Here is a 7,213-nt window from a genome sequence, read left to right as displayed (position 1 = left end):
AAAATTTTATTTCTTAATATCAAAAAAAAAAAGAAAGGAAAAAAAAATTAAAAAAAATCATTGATAAAAACAAAAACAAAAACAAAAACAAAAACAAAAACAAAAACAAGTGGTACCCACGGAAGCCACGTCTACATAGACCAAAACACTATAAGTGTAGATTAAACAGTAGAAAAATGGGCCACTTAATTGAGTTTTAATTTCAATAAAATTATATTGGAAAACTGAAAAAAAAAGAATACAGAAATTTTATAAATAATAGAACATTATTAAATGCATCCCAAAATTTTAATGACAAGACAGAAAGGACAGCCTATAAGGCAACCGTGAATGTCTAGCATTATTCCCCTCCCACCATGTTGTACACCTCTTCTCCTTCCTGGGCTCCAACTTTCTCACAGCTGTCTACCATGTAATTAAGCCTGTGCTTACATTACCCTCCTGCTCATCCTACCCTAATGTGGCCATTTGAAGAGCTTCATAAGAGAAAGTTATTAATCTTGCAAACAGAAAGATGAAAAACTCATTTCAAATTAGGTGTCAGGAAATGTGGGTATAGGTGAACGTTTTCTAGGAAAATAAATTATTGTATTTCATTGGAGTTTTGACTAAGTCTTCAATATCCTGCACATATATACATCTTAATGTGAATGGCTTGTGGATTGCTAATTAAAGACACAGACAGATACCTATAAAATCATTGAACTTGGTAGATACCTTGTAGCTCAAAACACAAAAGATTCTACTATTTTTGAGTAAAAATAGCTTGGTTCTTATCATAAATCTTAATGACATGAGTTCTTATCAGCAAATATTTCACATAAAAATTAAGAATAGTGAAAATTACTAACTCGTGGGATTCTGGTGATAAATTAGTTGTTCCTCATTGAAATGGCTTCTAAAATGGAGACGGCTAATAACAAACCTCAGAATGATAATCTCTGCTGGGGCATCCTAAAACTGTTGTTTTGTATATTTTAGTAAATTTTTACGTCATTTCCACATGTTATTTTCAACTAAAAATATCCTGAAATCAAATGTTTTCAAAAATTCTCATCATCATATTTTCTATACAATTAACTGTAACTATTTTATAGAAGTACTTAATAACTAGATTTAATTTCTAAAATACTTTAATGGGAAGTTCAATGTGTTAAGTTATACATAATAATTTTCTCAGCTATTATACCACAGTTTAGGAATTTGCAAACAAGGTTTGAGTGTCTTGTATCAACTCAATGTACACTAGAGATAATACTGTCCTTATGGGGAATTATTTCTTTGATCTTTATGCTTGTGTAATATTTCAACAATTTGTCAGACTTCTTCAATCTATTTAACTACATATTTTGGATGTAGTTTAGCTCCCATAAAAGATGTAGTAAAGGAGACAGGGGATGGACAGAGGTCAATGGAATTAATTAAGTAGATCCCTATATCAAGATTTTTTTTTAACTCTTTCCCAACAGCGGAAAAGAGCCCTATGGCTACTGCAGATGCTGTACCAAAGCAAAAGGCATGGACTCTCCTCAAAAGATGATCTTCAACCGTGATCAACTAATGTCAACTCCCCTATACAGAAGGGAGCTGGCAGCAGTTTCTAGAGCTTGTCTAAGTCACATCTGCCTTTGCCTTCATCTCCCTTCCCATTTATCCTATTCCACTACTGCAGTCCACCCTTTTATTCCATCACTGCTACAAAAACCATCATATCAGGGAGCCTACTCAAGTGGTATGGTATCCAGAAAACTGCCTGTAAAGGACAAACATGTTGTTTTCATTACTAATAATAATGATATTGTTAGATATAAAAAAAATACCTTAATACGTCCAAGTGTGGATTTTGGATTTCATGTGTGTGTGTCTGTGTGTGTGTGTAAAGTCAGGAAACTCGAGTGATTTCTTTTCTTCAAATTAATACAATTATCTTGATAGTTTATATATTAACTATTTAATCAAACAATAGACAACATTTCGATCTAGAATACAAGACCCCAGAAAACCCTATGTACTCAAAAATGTATGGCAAACTTTCATTTGATAATTGAACAAAAGGCTCATGAATCAGTATCTTCAGTTCTGTTCCAACTGTTGACTTCATTTGCTCTTAAGCCTATTACCTAATCAAATTTGCCCAATATTTTGTAAGATGAACTCTGGCCTTTGTTTCAAAAGATAAACACTTTTCAAACAATGACAAACTGATTAAGTCACTATGCTGGCAAGTGTCATATTATGCTTTAAGATGAATCATGATTCGTGAATAATTAAATAAATTTTCAGATTACATTACCCTGAAGAACCGAGAATTTTATCTGCTTTATCACATTGATCCAGATGAGAAAGTTTTAGACATGAATTGGCCAGTTTCTTCGACTTTGAAGTTAGGAGCAAGAGTTTAATTTTGTAATTTTTTATCTGATGCTTTTCTACAAAGTTGAGGAAGAAAACCTTGCTAACTTTATTGCCAAGCATGGCTTTGTCTTTCAAACAAACAGGGTGTCCACTTACAATTTGTATTTCAATCTATGTTGAATGTGATGCTTTCCCTTCTTATGTAATGATACTCATCTGAAGTTCAATAACATATACAGGGCAGGGCAAATAATTTTGTTAACAAGTCATTCTGATGATCACTCTGAAAGTACTTGTAAGTTCCATGCTCTGTAACTGGTCAAATGCACAGGATGAAAAGAAAATCTTCAAGGCAGAAGCCAGGCTACCCAGAAGGGCTTCTTCTCCTGCCAAAGAAGTTTAGATATATGATTGTGCATTGACTCAGTGTGAGCTGTTATGTTAAACTCTGTCCGAAACACTTTATTTAACTTTCACAAGACAAGGCAATATATTGCTGCTACTTCAGAAATTGGTAGACGGAATTTCATTTTTTCCAAAGTCTCATAAAAGGTAAACAATAGTGGTGGAGTTTCAACTCCATAATGTGTGTCCATAATTAATGTTCTTCTATGTGTCGATGTTTTGGTGTGAGAAGAGAAACGAAATGTTGCAATGGAAGACAGGGTTTCTCCTTCACACTAGCACGTGTCAAAGTCAGGCTAGATGCATCTTCCGTCCTGTTACAATAACTCAGGTAGATGACATGCCATTAACAATGTACACATAACTTTCAAGTTCTAGTTTTTCTCTAGCCATCCTATTACATCTCGTCCAATACAAAACATCGGTGGTAGACTTGGTATTTGTGAGAATTATAACAGATTTCATATTTTCGTTCTCTTTTTAAGTGTATCTTTACCCTGCTGTCATTATACATCATCAAAGTTTCAATAGCTCTACAGGCAGATGTTTTTAGTACTCACTTGCCTGTTAAAGGATGATTAAAAGTACCCGCTGACTTTCTGGAATATCTGTAACTCTTCATGGTATATTTACATGACACTGCGTGTCTACTTGAATCATCTCCCTTTTTCCTTTTTTTTTTAAACTTTACTACATGTGTGCAGCCTAGGAGAAAAGGAATAAAATGAACAAATGATTATTGGACACTCAGTAGGAAAGAGGCTGCTCTTTTGACATATCAAAGTAAAAAAACTTAAGATCAAGGGCAAGAGTGACAGGAGAAAATATAGAATACAAGCTTATCAAGAGTGAGGGTATTCTGGAAAAGTAGCATGGATGCAACAGTACACACCAGTTTGTTACTAGAGAAGCCTGATTTGCATACACTACAAGTCTCTCCTGCTGCAAGCAACCTGATACTATGGCAATACTGCCTGTGTCCATAAGTGAAAGAGCTGCTCTTATGAATGAGTTTAGACATCCTGAGTCTATATCTGGATTATTAGAGAGATGCAGGAAATCCTATCAGAAACCCCTGAGTAGGAAAGTCTCCTGCTTCCTTCTTTCTAAGATGGAGTTGGATTAGTAACTACATCACGACGCCAACAGGACACTACTGACAAAGGAAGGGAATATCTCAGAAGAGATAGATAGGTTAGGGAGTTCAGAGTTGATTTATCTATGGGGATAAATACGATTTTACTTATGATACAAATATGTCTTTATTCTGCTCTCACTGATGCCTCACAAAGTTTCAGTTACACCACTGGAACAGTACCAGATTTTCTACAAGAATGACAATGGAGATGCAGTCTTGAAGAGGGCGAAATATCCTCAAGAAGACACAGTGAGATTTTTGGATGTGGATCCTGAAGATATGGGGCTGTCTAAGTTGTAAGCCGATACCCATCATGCACAGTTCAGGTTCCCGCAGTCATGCCATCAATAACCAGGAAGAGAAGAGAGCTGCTCCAGCCAGCATGCAACCATGGCCTCTGTAAGGACTGCCCAACAAAACTAGTAAAGCTTAAAATGTTACCAAAATATGCATAGAATGGGAGATTCATTCTCATTAAATCCTAGCAGCAGCATTTTTAAATTCTTGTAGTGAATGTTTGATGACAGGTTTAAATTTTCTTTATACCTAACCAACCAGTGACTATTCCACGGATGAAATCTCTTGCAATGTTTCATAGAAAAAAACTCGATTTATAATAACTTTAGGTTTTTTTATTATTTAACTCATGAAATGGAGACATTGTTTTATGGAATCTGGTTTCAAAACAAAGGCAGAATGGCAATAAGTTTGTTTAACAAGAAACCTGTTTATTATAGAAGAAAATGAAGCTCTGTGGTAGTCCTGACCTGTGCAATTTACTGGAGTTCCCAGCTTGCCTTAAGAGAATTCCATTAAGGGCCTCATGCTCCACTCAACTGCAAAATTCCAAAGGTTGCTTTAGGCTAATGCATCCAATCCAATTGAACTGCATGTAGCTTTCCACAGAAACAAATCTGGCGGACCCACTGTGTCTTGAGAATATGCAACAGGCCAAAAACCTGGGAAGATATCCAAAGCAATCAGATAAAGGACATTTCTGCATGTACGTCGTAGAGGCATCTAAAGAAAAGAATTCAATGAATATCCGGGTTATCCATCCCTGTGTGATAAATATCTGTGTGGATTAAACATCTCACATTTCCGTGTCATTTTCTTTGCATATTCTAGCTTTTTTAAAATATGCCCATGACTCCTTTAACTTAAATGTTCCATCCATAAGGGAGAAAACTCAACCATCATGAGTTCCAAGCACCTTAAATGTGTGGCTTTCTCCTGTTTCCAGTGTGGAACAAAGTAGTTGACATTGCAGCCATGCTTCAACTGGTGACCTCACACACTTTACATCTCGTCTTATACAGTGGGTCTTTCCGCTTTTCAGGCATACTTTTTTCCTTTGTCTTCTCAGTGTCTAATCCTAACTGTAAACATCCCTTTAGGTTTTGACCTCAACAGACCCTCGGTGATGTCTTTGGTCTTGTCATTCATAATCATGAAACAAATTTGACATGTCATATCTTCTAGGAGCGCTTTCCATTTCCTCTTCAATTAGATGAATTTTTCTCTCTTCTTTAACTCCCATTTTTTTCCCATTGTCCTAATTATGCCACTTATTTTATTAGCCTTTGGTCATGGTAACTGAAGTACTTGACAGATGCATTTAAGTCAAGAGGGTCTGCTCTTAGCTGTCAGAACAAACTTTATTCACTCATCCAAAGTAATAAGCTATATCCTTTTGTAAATCTTAAACAGAGATCAAGTTTTTAAATTGAGGAATCCTTAAAAATCAGAAAAACAAAACTTACACAGTCTTAATTCCGTCCTGTGTGCCTGTTCTGAGGAGCAGTAGGCAGAACCCTCCGTCCGACTTCTCTGCCACCGAAGAACACGCCTTCACCTCATGGAAAACTCCATGGACATGGACATGAGCCCTCTAAGGCCTCAGAACTACCTTTTCGGCTGTGAACTAAAAGCCGACAAAGATTATCGCTTTAAGGTGGATGATGATGAGAATGAGCACCAGTTATCACTAAGAAGAGTTAGTATAGGTGCTGGGGCAAAAGACGAATTACACATCGTAGAGGCAGAAGCAATGAACTATGAAGGCAGTCCAATTAAAGTAATACTGGCAACTTTGAAAATGTCTGTACAGCCAACAGTTTCTCTTGGGGGATTTGAAATAACACCTCCTGTGGTCTTAAGATTGAAGTGTGGTTCTGGGCCTGTGCACATTAGTGGACAGCATCTAGTACCTGTAGAGGAAGATGCAGAGTCAGAAGGTGAAGATGAGGAGGATGTAAAGCTGTTGAGTATGTCTGGAAAGCTATCTGCTCCTGGAGGTGGCAACAAGGTTCCATAGAAAAAAAGTAAAACTTGATGAGGATGATGATGAAGATGATGAGGATGATGAGGATGACGAAGATGATGACGACGATGATTTTGATGATGAGGAAGCTGAAGAAAAAGTTCCAGTGAAGAAATCTGTCCGAGATACCCCAGCCACAAATGCACAAAAATCAAACCAAAATGGAAAAGACTTAAAACCATCAACACCAAGATCAAAGGGTCAAGAGTCCTTAAAAAAAAACAGGCAAAAAACCCCTAAAACACCAAAAGGACCTAGTTCTGTAGAAGACGTTAAGGCAAAAATGCAAGCGAGTATAGAAAAAGGTGGCTCTCTTCCCAAAGTGGAAGCCAAGTTCATTAATTATGTGAAGAATTGCTTCCAGATGACTGACCAGGAGGCTATTCAAGATCTCTGGCAGTGGAGGAAGTCTCTTTAAGAAAATGGTTTAAACAGTTTGAAATATTCCGTCTTACTTAATTTCTGTAACAGTTGATATATCTGGCTGTCCTTTTTATAATGCAAAGTGAGAACTTTCCCTACTGTGTTTGATAAATGTTGTCCAGGTTCCATTGTCAAGAATGTTGTCTAAAATGCCTGTTTAGTTTTCAAGGATGGAGCTCCACCCTTTACTTGGTTTTAAGTATGTATGGAATGTTATGATAGGACATAGTAATAGTGGTGGTCAGATGTGGAAATGGTAGGGAGACAAATATACATGTGAAATAAACTCAGTATTTTAATAAAAAAAGATCACCAAATGAGAATTAAATAGAAACTAAAGTTGCCTCTTTACAACTCAATATTTATTCTTGATTATCAGCTTCTCGGTTTCCAGTTTCAAATTTTCTCACCTTCTGCTTACTCTTAGCTAATAATAATTCTTCTCTAACTGAGAAGACAAAAGCAATCCACAGAGAATTTCCACAGAGTGTTGAAGCCAGACCTATAAGACTATCCATCTATGAGTACATCTTAGCCTTTACCCAAGAGTGTCCATGCAGAAACAATGT

The 7,213-nt window shown here is 36.3% G+C and overlaps 1 pseudogene; it reads left to right on the top strand.

Annotated features, from left to right (window-relative positions):
- Positions 1–5,686: 5,686 nt before the first annotated feature.
- LOC126507939 (nucleophosmin-like) lies at positions 5,687–6,951 on the top strand (annotated as a pseudogene).
- Positions 6,952–7,213: the final 262 nt, after the last annotated feature.

This window comes from Alexandromys fortis, unplaced genomic scaffold, assembly GCF_014885135.2.
Source record: "Alexandromys fortis isolate MF-2015 unplaced genomic scaffold, M_Fortis_MF-2015_v1.1 scaffold_73, whole genome shotgun sequence".
Taxonomy (NCBI): domain Eukaryota; kingdom Metazoa; phylum Chordata; class Mammalia; order Rodentia; family Cricetidae; genus Alexandromys; species Alexandromys fortis.
This window is presented reverse-complemented; position numbering and strand designations above follow the sequence as displayed.